This window comes from Perca flavescens, chromosome 14, assembly GCF_004354835.1.
Source record: "Perca flavescens isolate YP-PL-M2 chromosome 14, PFLA_1.0, whole genome shotgun sequence".
NCBI lineage: Eukaryota > Metazoa > Chordata > Actinopteri > Perciformes > Percidae > Perca > Perca flavescens.
This window is the reverse complement of record NC_041344.1, coordinates 16,525,566-16,540,534: the sequence shown is the minus strand read 5'-3', so window position 1 is coordinate 16,540,534 and position 14,969 is coordinate 16,525,566. Positions and strand designations below refer to the sequence as shown.

General features: G+C 39.8%; 1 long non-coding RNA gene across 1 annotated transcript; it reads left to right on the top strand.

Moving 5' to 3' along the window:
- The first annotated feature begins 11,454 nt into the window (after nucleotides 1–11,454).
- On the top strand, nucleotides 11,455–13,862 carry LOC114568606 (uncharacterized). The gene is made up of 3 exons (XR_003694295.1): nucleotides 11,455–11,492; nucleotides 12,438–12,643; nucleotides 13,468–13,862. It is a non-coding gene; the product is annotated as an uncharacterized LOC114568606 (long non-coding RNA).
- Nucleotides 13,863–14,969: the final 1,107 nt, after the last annotated feature.

Below are 14,969 nucleotides of genomic sequence, written 5' to 3'. Positions count from 1 at the left end.
TTAAGTTTTTCATGCACCGTGAACTTTTGAAGCATGCTACAATAGGTTATATAATTAATTTCTGCAGGGATCCCTGAGCTATATATTCTCAACATGTTCCTCATTCTTAAAGGGTGATAGTCCCTTGGTGTTGGAGAGTGTAAAACTGAATCTCCATTATCATCTTGCAGCAAGGTTCAAAGTGCAACATGACTGACTCCAACGCAGTAAATAACCTTGGAAACGGATTAAATGACAGATACAAGGAGATAAACCACGTTATAACAAAATATTTCAGAAATTACAAGAAGCAAATGATGCAACTGTGTATAACTTATTATCAGCCATTCTTCTGTTAAATGACCTGTAAGGGTTTTATAGGAGTAGGTCAACATATGCAGTAGTGTGTAAAATCAGCATGGTAAGAGTATCAGCAGTTACTTCCCAGTCGTCTCTGTCATCAGTGAAGCAGAAAACAGGGTTGTAGATTTAGTTTATCGTTTTCCCCACTGACAGACATTCTACACTTGTCAGTCTTACAAATCTGTACCTGCACATTTAATCTATTTGCATTCAAATGAAGGATAGAGAGAAGCTAGCTATTTGCTCAGAGCCCTTGTCACATTGTGGTTGTTTACTGTAATCATCTGGTTTACTGATGGAGTTAATTTAAACCTGCACGACATCCTCTGCGTGCATAAGAATGTGAAATCATTTTGCTCCATTTCTTGTGATAATTGGTTTCTGGGGCACTTTTTCATATCTTAACATCATTTGCTCTTCTCATCTTTTTTACACACCGATTTTCATGTGAAGAAGGTCTGACAGCTTTTGGACTCAATCTCTTAAATCCAGTTAACATCTAACAAGGTGATTATGATTATAAAAAATCTGATGTGTTATCAGTTAAATGCCATTATTATATACAGTATATACATACACTACTCTGTGATAAAGTGCATCAGGGCTAAAAATACCAACAATAAGTCCAACACTCGTGCATACTTGCTGTGTACATTTTAAACATTGACAGACCCAATAAAGTCAATAGGCAACACGCTCGACCCTCTGAGTTACACAGGAGTGGTTGGTTGAAAGTGTACAGCGTACCAACAGACCAAAGGCTTTTGTTCTCTGAGCAGTGATATCCTGTGGTGATTTTCATTTGAGTCACAGTGTGTAATACTTGCTAATTTGATAATCTCACACACACACACACACACACACACACACACACACACACACACACACACACACACACACACACACACAACTTTCAAACTGCAGCAACCAGTGTAAAGCTGCTGCTAGCCTTAACTACATCATTACAAAATTGTTGTAAGTTTTAGTTCCAGATGCTTTTCCAGCCCTCCTGCTGACATAGATGTTTTAAGCCCAGTTCTTCATACTTTTTAATAATGCCACTTTTAGATCAATTAATGATTTTAGAGTAAGTAGATTTTTCATTTTTAGGTGAAACATATAGTTTGTTAGTCTGTTTCATGAGAAGTCCCCTTGCTTTGGCTATACCAGTCACCAATATAACAATCACCTTGATTACTTTTATACTGATGAATATTCTAAATCTGATGATTATGAGACAAGACATGTTAAGGTAATCAGAAGCTCCTTTTTTATGGGATTTATAAACAAAGTTATTGGACGCATCTCTGTGTTTAGATTAGACTAATCTAAGTAATTCAAGTCACTCTGAGAGAAAGTGGCGTTAACGTTTGCAGTCAATTGTGTCAAATGGAGACAGGTGGTGGGGGACAACTATTAGGACGAATATTGAAGGTCTTGAAGAAGAAGTGCGGTTCCTCGTGAAGTGGTGTGAAGTTTTACCACAGACACATATTTTACACTTCTCTGCCCACTATTACCAGCTCTACAACACAGATAACACTGAACACTGGTAAGGTTGCACTCTGGAATGAGCCTCGACAGCTGAATAACGTCAATACAAGAAGCCAACATTTCTATGTACTTGACCCTTCCCAACTACTAGCAGTCGACACCAATATTGCTTGCTGTTGCCACTCAACGTGTGACAGCTGAATGGACACGGATGGAAAGTTTGGTTCTGTTTCTTGCTCTTCCTTATCTGCCTCGTACAACAGAAAAAAACAAGCAAATCCAATGCACTTGGGGGGGGAAACGACACGCAGCAATAGCATCCACCAATAGCACTGTCAAACAACGCCATCTCTCTCGGATGTTAAAAGCTTTAAGAGCTGAGGCCTCTGTGACATCCATTGCCTCTGGATGTCAAAGATGGTTGACGACTTGAGAGCAGGCCTCTGTTTTAAAAATACTATGTGTGGGTGTGTGTGTGCGAACGTCTCGGAGCAGCAAAAGTGACATTTGAGGGGCACTTTACAGAAGCCGGCGGTTGCTAGGGATCTTCTGTATCACCTAAAGAGCCTTTGTCAGTCATTGGAAAGCTGTCACCTTTCGGGGGGCCGATACGGTAGGGGGAGCCGGCTGACAGGTAGGAATTAATGAGAGGTGTATGACAGCAGACCTCAGTGCTCTTGCGTATGTGTGAGTATGCGTGCGTGTTTGAGAGTGTGTCCACATGTGTGTGAGTGAGGTCCTTTGTCTCAAGAGGATGAACCACCTTCTTTGTCATCCTGATGCAGGAAGAATATGAAGAGCAATATGAAAGGGAGACAAAAGACTCAAGAGATTTCTTAGCATTTTGACACAGATAAACCTCTCTGATTTGAGTTTTTGTTGCCATTTTCTTGTTTAAATGGCTTGATTTGTTGGCTTAATGAAAGCACCAGACAAGACTGCAATCCCATTTCAATAGCCAGTCCCTCATAGCCGTACTGATGTGCGATTCTCACAATAAACACCTGTGCACACACTCACAGGGATGCAACAGGGTGGGAAGCAATCAGCCAACATGTTTTCACCTCTGCCTCCCTGGCTACATGAGACCATAAGTACAGAACAATTGAAGCTCTTCAAACATGGTGCAAAATTACATGTGTCCATCTGCTTTTGTGTGTGTGTGTGTGTGTGTGTGTGTGTGTGTGTGTGTGTGTGTATGTATGTATGTGGGTGTGTATGTGTGTGTGTGAGCTTGTTGATGTAATAATCTGTGTTCCCTTCCACATTACACAGTTCTCTATTGCCATAAATGAGTTCTGTCAATGTTTCTGCATCTCAATTACACAACAGAAATAATAGGCAGCGGCGTGGCAGAGGAGGAGGAGGAGTACAGGGGCAGCTCAGCCACAGAGCTAGAGAGACCAAAGACTCTGTCAATGCCACATGGTGACTTTTTCTCACCCGGTAAGATGTAGCATCGCCATCACTGTTTACGAATGGTTATTTCAAAATCAATGTTTAAAAATTAAAAAGGAATATGATTGTGGTCACTCAGTGATATCTGGGTATGAAGTGAAGACAGCAGTCATCTTTAATATGAATCACCCCGATCATGCAAATCACTGGTTTTCCTCTGAGGCCAAATAAACTCTCAAGTCATACAGTGCTGCCCGCCGTGACAAGTTATACAGTAGACAGCAATGCAAAAACGGGTTTATCAGCTACAGACAAAACAATCCATGTTGTTAAGACAAGTTTCTTTGACAAGTCCTTTGCAAATCCCATATTATGTGATATGAAATTATTTTACTTTGGACTTCTTGTGCTAATTGATAGTGACACAAAAGAAAGCACAGCCCAGGCACAATGCAATTTGATGTAAAAAGGCCCTAAACATAATTTCCCTTAATTATTTATTTATTTATTATTATGTATAGAGTCAAACTAACGGAAAATGGTGGTCTATAAGCTAACAGTAATTATTTGCTAGTGCTAGCAATTAACTCCACTGATCCACTGTCCTTTGTCTGTGCAAAAACTCATTCTAAATTTCCAGTTAATATGCGTTTTCGGCAGTTCGTCATAGCTTCCAAAATTATGGTCCCCCGCCTTCTTGTGTGATATTTTATCACACGAGGAGACTGCTTGCAGGGAGTTTGCCTGACTCAAACTTAAAAATGTTCCCTGAAGCCGAACAACTCCTGTTATGTTACACACTTAAATCCAAAAATATTTCATGATTTTCATTGGAACTTTCAAATATTAAAACATTCACTTACACATTCAGGATTTCTTATGGAGCATGTCTGAAACATGTTTAAGGATTCAACTGGCTTGCTAACAGGCTTGACTGAACTTAAGCAGCTAAATGTACAGGGCATGTGTGAGTTTATTCTCTCGCACAGTCTTAGAAATAAAAGGTTATAAATCAACATTTTTTTTGAAAATCTGACGACCAAAGGCAGCCGGCCTCAGAAACAAACCCAAGGACAAGGAAAAGTGAATAAGAGGAGAAGGTGTTAAGATGTATGTGTGTGTGTGTGTGTGTGTGTGTGTGTGTGTGTGTGTGTGTGTGTGTGTGTGTGTGTGTGTGTGTGTGTGTGTGTGTGTGTGTGTGTTTTCATGTGAGTCAGTAAATTCTGATAGCAAGATGTTGATTTAAATAACTGACTCTCTAAGGATCTGACATAAAACTGAGAGAAGAAGAAAGAGATAGAAGAAAAACTGAAAAAACAGCCTTCACCGAGTGAGTTTATCAGCTTGGCACCTGCTACTGGAACATTCTTGATGAACCAAAGGTTGTCTTCATTAAGCGCATTAATATTCATGACGCATGGTAATTTTGACACAGAAAAGGTCTTGGTAACCTTTTCGCGTGTGAGGAAATTTTTTTACTTCTCAAGGAAATTACAGTCCAGCAATGACTTAATTAATGCTCGCTTTCTTGGCCACGGTTTGAGGGCCTGTCAGTTTGGTGATGCACTGGCTGTCAGGCATGCCGAGGGCTCGGGGAGAGAAGGATTGAAGGAGAGGAAAAAGACAGGAGAGGAGAAGAGAGGAGAAAAGAGAGCAGACAGATGAAGTCAACATGCACTTGTCTTACCCACAGAACATGGTAATAGGTTTACCTTTTGCCTTTAGAGTTATTTTTTTTCTCTCTCTCACACATTTTATTTCACCCTTTTACCCTTTCTGGCTCTCTGGCTTTTTGATTTATGAGAACAAGTAGTTGACCCAAATAGATTAGAAATATTAGATGTGTAATCCATTTGAAACAGAGATTAAACATATACTATATACAGTAGTGTTGCCATTTGTTAATGAAATTAATGTATCACTTAATTTATTTTCTCTAATTTAAACCAACCGTGCAAGACTCTCATGCCTCATTGCGGTTATGACTGACATAACTAGAGGATCTATTGAGTGAAACCTCTGTAGAACTGTCTAATGGTTGACAATTTTACAACAATATTCATGTCCCTTTTCTCCCTTTCAACCTACACACACACACACACACACACACACACACACACACACACACACACACACACACACACACACACTTCCAATATAGTGAATCATGGCATGTCCTGCTCTAACATTGGGCAGTAAAAAATGTGAACATAAGGTAGCATTTCCTTTATCATGTCCCATAAAAATAGCAATTTGCCCAAGCCCTTGTAGCACAATATGGAAGGCGGTGTGTTTGGATGATAATGTTGAGATGACAGATCGTTCCATACAGGGAGGTTTCTCTGCTGTCTGCCTGCCCCGTGCAATAAATCGCAGAGGAAGAGCAAAAGAGAAAGAGAGAAAGAGGGAAGAAGGGAGTAGTTGGAAATAAAAGAGGAGGGAGGGCGTAAAGAGGGACAATGAGAGAAGATGAGCTGGGGTCAGGGATGTTGTGGAGGGTAAACCCACCGACACAGTACAATATGTACAAAGGAAAAGAAAACATTACCGAGCTGTATACATAAACATACCTGCGCACAAAAACATATTTTTGTTAGCTGTAGGTGAAACATCCTTAAAAAATAAGTCTGATTATCTGCATTTTTTCTGTTATCTACCATTACCATCAGATTCACACGACACTATCTGACTTTCCTTTCACTGATTAACTAAAAACACTCAAGCTATTGAAAACAAGCTTCATTGAGTGAACATTTTATTAAATCCACACATACTGTGGCATGTTACAGTTCATCACGTGCATTGTTTAGGTGACATTAAAATATTGTCACTGTAAATATTTTACTCATCACTTAATTAATTTATCTATTTCAAACAAATGACTCGGGCTCCAGTGGGCATTTGTGAATGTGACAGTTTGTTGAATTATGTAAATGCAGTTGAGTCAGATCCTGAGACTGATAAAGTAGCTTTGTCAATGCGTGTGTGAGTCACACTTTTTTTTTGCTCAAGATGTGTGCTGTGCTTTGTTGCTTTGATCACCCTCACTCGGCTCATCGCTCACTGTAAAACCTGCCCCAAGGAGTGTGTGTGTGTGTGTGTGTGTGTGTGTGTGTGTGTGTGTGTGTGTGTGTGTGTGTGTGTGTGTGTAAACAACTGTATCCTAACTATGTCCAAAGTTGAGTTTATTTGTGTCAGCGCTACAGACTAAAAGTATGTCTCTCTACCTAGGCTGCTGTGGTTTAACAAATCCACTTCTGCAGTATATAACACAATGTTCAAAAATGTATTTTAAATTCTGCACACAGACATGCAACCTGAAATACTGCCTCTAAATAAGATAGTATCTTACCATAGCTACATAAAATGCTTGTTTCTGGTTGGCTGGTAGTTGTCCAGTAAAATTTCAGGACACCTCAAACAGTCCAGTCAGCCCTTTAACCATTGATCTAAATCACCGCAAGTAACTACAGCAACAGTACCTATGCTACATTACTAGTTAGCTGAACTAACTTTGGGTTACGGCTGAGCGATATGGAAACAATTTTTGAAAAGTTGATCTCAATATATTTCATGATACAAATTAAGTAGATATTTTTGAGCTTTCCCTTAAAATTCCCTATTAGTAGGTTCAGAATCTGAATATGACGTGTATTATTATTACCTACACCAAGGAGGTTTTATTTTAGGTTTGATTTGTCCGTTTGTTGGTTTGTTTGTTGGTCGGTCTGTCAGCAGGAAAATAGAAAACTACTGGCCCAATTTCATGAAACTTGGTAGAAGCATATAGCATGGGCCAAGGAAGAACCTTGAAATTGATATGAATCACGTGGCGAATACACAAATAATTTTTCACCTTAGTTAACATTGCAAGATTGAGCATTTGTGCATATGGTGTCGGGAAAATCGCAAAAATTAGTTGCCGACTGGGAAAATTTACACTGCTTAAACATTGTGATATTGGTCATGCCTTGGCAGAGATCTGCGCTCTCCGAGTGCCCCTCTAGTTGTGTATGTTATCATGTGATCATGTTACAATGAATGAGCGCGTCGTCTCTTTCACCTCACTTCTAAAACCAAAACAAGGGCATGTGGTGTGTTTATCAAGCTTATCAAACCTTGTGCCTATTTTGTGAAGTGGCCTTTCCATTCCTTAAAGGATTGACATATGAATGGTTAGAAATAGCTTTGTTTCTGTGATGCGATTAAGAACATTTGTCTATTGCGATCAGCATTTGTATTGTTTTTATTGCCCTGCCTTTCAATGTGTTAAACCGAATACATCCAACTAAAATAATTAAAGACATTTTATAAACAGACTCCCTGGTTCCCTTTGCTAACTGGCCATCTCGGTTTTCATCTCTTTCATTAAAATCTTACATCAGAATGCCCCATCATGCATTATCACATAGGTAATAATACTGGCAGACAGTGTTGAGGACTTTGTTTGCTTTCTAACCCACAAATGGAGGAACTCTTTTATGAGGCACATCTTTAGCCTCAGCAGTTGATTCAAACACACATCAACTGTTACGACACAATGGCCTACAAACACTTAACGTTTACTGTTTGTGGGACAGATACAGTACATTAGTTTCACGGTTACAGGCCCTTGATGACAAATAACACTGAATGACAAGTGCAGTACCTGCCTTTGTGCCTTTTTCAAACGTAATACTCAACCCTTCATCTGTCCTGTCTTCTGTCTTTTTTCCTCTCCATCTCTCTTTTCCGCTCTCTCTACCTTGTATCTGTCTGCCATTAGGCAGATAGTTGCCGGTCTCATCTGTATCATGTCTCCAACCATCCCCATAGGAGCACCACACAGTTGCTTGCTTAAGAATTCAGGAGCCACAGCCCCATCCCACTCACCGATCCCATGGATCAAACTGACACTTGGTCAGCATCAGCACATTATGAACTATGGCCACCTGCCACTGCAGACACATTGTTCCCTCTGTAGTAATGTGAAGAATATAGAGGGGACGGGCAAACTCAGCCTGCTGACAGCTTATTCTCTCTCTTATCTCCTCTGTGGTGTGCGCCTATGAAAAGTGGACGGTAGGACTGCATTGGGATGCGAGAGCGTGGATCATCCTATAAGCTTGGGTTACCTTTCCTGTATCCTGACCTTTACCCAGAATTCAAATGGTTCAACTAAAGCTGAGGTCAGTTTTGTTTGTGCTGTCCTTCAACATTACGGTTAAATAAAAAAGAAGCTGAGATGAACTGTTCACACAAGCATAGGTCATCTTTAAAAGGAAGCAGGGTCAAATTTTTCATGCATTTTGATGTTTCTTCAAATTCATAATTAACTCTGCACTATACAGAAAACATGATATGCAAGATAGTTATCTTGCTCATGTAGAGAAAAAAACTGATCCAGATTCAGACCCAACTAGGGCTCCAGCTTGCATCTGGCTGCCCCCAATCATTCAATCAGCCAAACACATAAAGTAAAGCAGAACTTGAAGTAACAGATTGTAATACCGCTACACCTTCCAACCCCTGTGAAGACAGTTTCTTTGGATTTTCATCATAACGATGCAATCTCCAGTGAAGGAGATTAAAGAAATGACCTCATTTCCAAAGATGAATTGGACCAACACAGATATTATCAATTTCTATAGAAAACTATCTCTCAAAAAAGCAAACACACAGTCTGAGCCAGACAAATGCGTTCCTGCCTCTGCTGAAAATAAAGAGGATTCTCTGGACTGGACTCACCAAAGCCCTGCTTTAGGATGCCTAACTCCTCTTCAGACCCAGGATCCCATTGACACCCTTCATGTACAACCAGGTGGCATCCATTTATTAAATAATGAAACAGGTGATTAAAGTGACTGATTTCCGGCCATCTATTCTTCCAGGTCTGCTCTTTAATGCCGCCATTAGGCTCTTGTGTCCAAACTTAGCTCATCAAATGGCCTCATTTATGGTGAACTGGCAGTGTGCAGTCTATTGAGCCAAGATTGAGGAGCACTTCACATCATCCACATTTGGATTTAAACCTACGGATTAGTCTGACAGTGACAGTCCAGTGTCTAACCACAGCATGTAGTTAGACACTGGAGGAGAATGAGAAAAGAAATGTATTTTCTCAACGTACACCTCAGCTTGTGCATATAACCAGTGTAATTATCTTCTTATGTCACTTCAACTGTACGTGTTCTCCTTGCAAATACTTCTCCATTATTGGCCTTGTTTTTAGATACTGAATAGATTGAAAATATACGTGCTTACCGAAAACACGTCCTTAAAATTGGTTGCTAAAAATCTATGTAGAAAGAAGACATTCTTTAAACAAGGATCTAACAATATCTGGCATTTGTTAGCATCACTTACTTACCTATTCATTATAAACATTGTTGCTTAGGGCTGGGCGATATAGCCAAAATCTGTCCTGAATCTTCTATCCTGATATAGATCATTTCATATCTCGATAATGATATAGGCTATAACACGCAGAGATGGGGACTCAAGTCTGAGACTCGGACTCGAGTCGCACTTAAGTCGCACAAACAGCTGACTTCAGACTTGACTCTGACTCGACCCAAAAGATTTCAGACTTGACTCGGACTTGAGCTTTGAGACTCTCCAACAACCTGTTTTCATGCAATTATTGCTTTTTAACTCTAAATTTACTAATGTATTTCTATTTTCTTTTAATGGCGCATACACGTTGGGGAAACGTATGACAAGCTGCATGTCCCCTGCCCTTTGCCATAATGTGCAACGTAACGCATGCGCTATGCCTCATCTGCGCGCACTCACATATAAAAAAAATGCATTGACGATGGCGACACCAAGTCCTCCCGGAGTTGTGCCTTTTGTTCGTAGTTTTGCTTTCAATAACTGAGCGTACTAACAGAAAATAAATAAATGGCATTACATCAGTGAGTTCAAACTGTTTATTGTGCGTAATTTGGACTGACACTGAGATGCATGTTGTTCTGTAACTGGTGTGGCGCTGCCACTATTCTCTTGATTTCCACTTCGACACCATTGCAAAGTGTTGTGCTAATGCTGGGAACAGGCACATTGTATCTTTATAGTTGTATCCATATGATGTGACAGACTTAGGTTAATATTTCACCAGGTCCAAGGGCGAGAGGGATGTGTTAAGTAGACCCCATGAAGTTATCCTACAACTGATTTTGATACTGTACTGTATGGATGGTAGCTACAGGGCATACTTTGAATTCATAAGATTTACAATACAGTGTTAGGGAAAGATCAGATGGCCAGAGACTTGAGACTTGACTTGGACTCGTGGCAAAAGACTTGAGACTTGACTTGAACTTGCCCCTCAAAGACTTAAGACTTGACTTGGACTTGAGCTCAAAGACTTGAGACTCGACTTGGACTTCCAAAAAAGGACTTGTGAACATCTCTGATAACACGACATAGCATGTTTTCTGGTAATTCAATAGTCCATATGAAATAACCAGATGGTAAAGTCTATGTTTTATATTTCTGTGTAGATGAAATATGTGACAAAGTACTGATTATGTTCTCATTTTTTTAAGAACTTGCAAAGTGAACGCAGCGTGCAAGGATCAGAATGTATAGTGTCATTGGGGGGGCAGGGTGTTACTGTTAAGTGTACTGTAAGCATAGACAGTAAATAATGGACCAATAGACCCCGTTGCTCTGGACGGAGACCAGTGAAGGCTAAGAGAAGCACTTTTCCGCTGATGGCCAGCTTTACTGCGCAGCCTCCAACAGAGAGACGACGTAAATGTGACGTTAGCAACGTGTCTGAAAGTTGTAAGTCTTCTGTAGCTATGCCAAGAGAAATCTCAATCATTCACAATCTTACAGAGACGGAGAGTGTAGGTATATTTAAGGAGATAACATGGGCACAGGCTAATTATTGCTAACTAAAATGCTAGTTAACATTAGTAATTAAACCTAAACAGCTCATGTAAGTCGAAACTGCCTGCAAGCTTCTCCTGTACTATACGGTAATTCCTCTACTATGCGACACAATCGTTAGCCTATTTTTACAAAAACGTCTGCTACGGAGCCATAACGTGAGGTACAAGGTAATGGAGCCCTTTATACATTGTCGTGTTTATTTAGAACTAAACAATGGACAAATAGAGTCTTTAAACTTCAGATGTAAAGTTATTCACTGTCAAGTGCCGTCAAAATGAATGCTAATCAGTGGAGCGCTAACGGGAGGTGATCTCTTTGTAGCATCAAAATGGCGCCATAGGAGGTTCGAGTTCTGAAGCGAAGCTTACTCCCTGACTGTAAGTCTGTGCTACCAACATTGCCATCTTGAGTTCAGATTGCTTCACGTTTTCTGCCTCTGTCTGTTCTTTCGTGAAGAAGGATGAAATCACCCGTGTGCCCTTATGTGCTTCTTTTGCGCGATGGTGCTGCTGTTTTAATGTGCTGGGTAATGTCATTTTCCCTGCCGTGCGCTACTATGAAATCAATGTGACACACCTTACAAAAAGCGTGGAGGTTGTTGATATGACTCTGTAAGATGCATGGAAATTGTTGCGCCCAACACTGTCAACACTGAAACAGCTATATTTTGATTTTTTTGCGGGAACACCACCTTCACCTGCCATTTTTATCTGCTCGCTTTCTGGTCTGAACTTTCCGGAAGCTTGCGCAAAGATCAACTGCGCAACTGGGTTATAGGTTGCCAGGTTGAGGTGACAAACAGGTTGAAAATTGTATATGGTGTGTGGATTGTGTGAATAGGATGAGTTTCATACAAGATCTGGCAACTGGTCAACATTAAACAAACATATTGGTCTGATTATTTATAAAAAGGAGTTTGGACCATGCAAATTACGGGAATTTCCCGGGAGAAATAACAAACCGGGAGGGGTCCGGGAGATAGGGCTAAAAAACGGGAGAAACCTGGGAAAAAACGGGAGTGTTGGTAGCTATGCCCTATTGTGGCTTTTTATGCATAAAGGTCTATGGCACAAAGGCATGAGCTACAGTATATCAGGCCTTGGCTACACAGGCTTTAATCTTTTTATGGAACTTTTGTGGATTGAGAATATTCAAACCCTTTTTGGTCAGATAGTTGTCTAAACGTATCACACTGTAAATGTATGAGTCTACAACAGCAGCACATCAGTGTTTATATTGCATGTATATCTCACTCGTGTTATTATTGTTTAAATGTTACTGTAATGATATACCTGACAGGAACCTCATTTTTACTTTTTTAGATGGAAGGCCAACAACATCTCATGTGGTCTCCAGAGCAGTGGCACCACTCTCACATGCCAGGTGACATTACTGTCACCTGGCATGTCAGTCCAGTCTATCAAATGCGGTGGCTAAGTGGAGGGGGGACCCAAACGTGTCACTAACAGTCGGGCATTACAGACAGCTAAATGTGCTAATGGCCTAGCTAATGCAGTGGTATTCACTGGTGGGTTGACCACACATGCACACAGTACGCATGCATGAAGTGATCCCTACATTTACCTCCCACTCATTCTGTCATTCAGTCACATATGAGGTACTAGGATATTCACTCAGACATAAACACACAAAATGGGAGAAGAGTTAAAGACACTCATATACTGTAGGGCATGCCCATTCAAATATTCTGTCAGTCAGAGGAACATACACATAGATTTAAAAGGAAAAGTGAGAGAGTCTACCCATTTTGTCATAAGGTTATTCAGTCTTCACCTCTTTTTCCTTCTAAAAAAATAAAAAAAGGATCACAGGCTACTTCACAGTAGAGCTGAAACAATGAGTCCATTAATCGATTCCCAGCTTCTCAAATGTGAGGATTTGCTGCTTTTCTCCATTTTATGTGATAGTAACTTGAATATTCTGTATTTTGGTTTTGGGGTGCTAGTTGGGCAAAAAAAATAAAGAATATGAAGGCATCACCTTGGGCTCTGGTTGTGAGAACGTAGTGAAAAATGCCCATCACAGAGTTCCCAAACAATGAATTGATTCATAATTGACAGATTAACTGATAATTAAAATAATCCTGAGTTGCAGCCGTTTCTCTCTCCCGATACAGTGCAATATGTATGTTTTAACCTTTAACAGAAAGACTGGACCACAAAATCTATATTTTCTGTTTCACATTTTGTCCTGTGATTTTGCACACAGTCATAAAGCCTTTTCCCTGATAACTGATAGGTCCATAAATATGTGTACACAATGATCAAAGTCAAGATTCATAACGGGCATGCAAATACATGACTTACGCAGTTTAGTCCTATCTCACTACAGGTTACCTCACGCTGTTGCTGTTCTAAATACAGCTTGTTCTCGGTCAGCTTGCCTGGTTAAGTGAAGATGAAGAGAACTTCCCTGCCAGGTCCTGAAGATCAAAACTTGACATCCTTGTATTTGTTACAAGGTTTTACCTACGGCATCTCTCTGTGGGACACTGTACGCTCTTGTGGAAAGACAGTAACACTGATGCAAGGCTTTGAAAGCAGCAATTAGCACTCCTGGTGGTCTGCACTGTTTTTTTTCTCCTTTTACCTTCCTCATTCTCTTCTTCAACTTCCCCCTGGGAATAGCTGTTAAGAGATACAATTAATTTTTTGACACAAAAATGAAAGTGTTAATTCACCTGTGATAATTAGAGCTATTCTTACCGCATGTTGATGAATGTAAAAATGCAGTGTTTATTTATTAATAAATTTTCGCCCTGCCGTCAGAATGAAAGCTCTCATATTTGTGTGATCACGACTTAAGAAGGAAGTCTCAAAGAAAATAGATTATAGACCTGCCCAGCAGTAATGAAACATTGTCAAGAAATGTTCAGAAAAGTTACAGCATCTTCACTTTGATGTTCCTTTTTTAACACATTCTGAAGAATGTTTGACGGTAAGGCTCATATTGAAGTAGTATCATGGATTTTATGAATTCTGTAGAGCGCACTGATGAGATGCATGACCAACAGCCTTATAACAGCCTTTACATTTTGAGTTTTCTCATTGAGAACAAATTACAATATCAATATTAAACCATTACCATACTTAAAAGTAATCTCAATATTACACCATTAGCAGTATGAGACTTAGACTGAACAAGTTATGTATTATGTGAGACCTAATAAAACATTGAAGAAAGAAAAAATGAAAACCATTGAAATCAAGAAAATCAACAATTCAAACCCCTCAACCACCTCAACTATTCAATGTATTATTGTAGAAGACTAAGAATGCAAGAATGTTGTAAAGCTCAAACCATAGCCAACCAAACCAAATGTTTTGGCATATTTGTTTAGAGGATTACTTAATTGATTACTTAATAAACTGATTGTTTCAACACTCTTCACACTGAACAATTGTGGTCAGAGTCCTTGGGGTGCAGCAAAAATCATTTTCCTCTTATTTTCCTTAAAACGGATCAAACTATAACATACAATCTATACAGAGACTAGCTTTGATTTATCAAAGTAGTCTCTAACCTCGGTGACGCTGTCCACACTTCCTGTTGCTCCTTCACAAAAAAGTACCGTCTCCCAAATCTGGTCAGCAGACAGCTGTTGATGTGAAGCAGCAAAAGGAAGAGTTCAGCTAAAATGCCTTAAAGCAACTATAATCAATATTATTCTGAGAAGAATGTATCAAATGACGATGTGAAAGGGGTTGTGATGAATCTACAGAGAATTATCACCCAAATCTGCAGCTTCCCTCGGCTTTACAGAATTTTACAGTGAGTTTCATTGTTTGTTTGTTTCATTGTCCAGGTGTCCGGCTGCAACTTTGCTGTTTTTT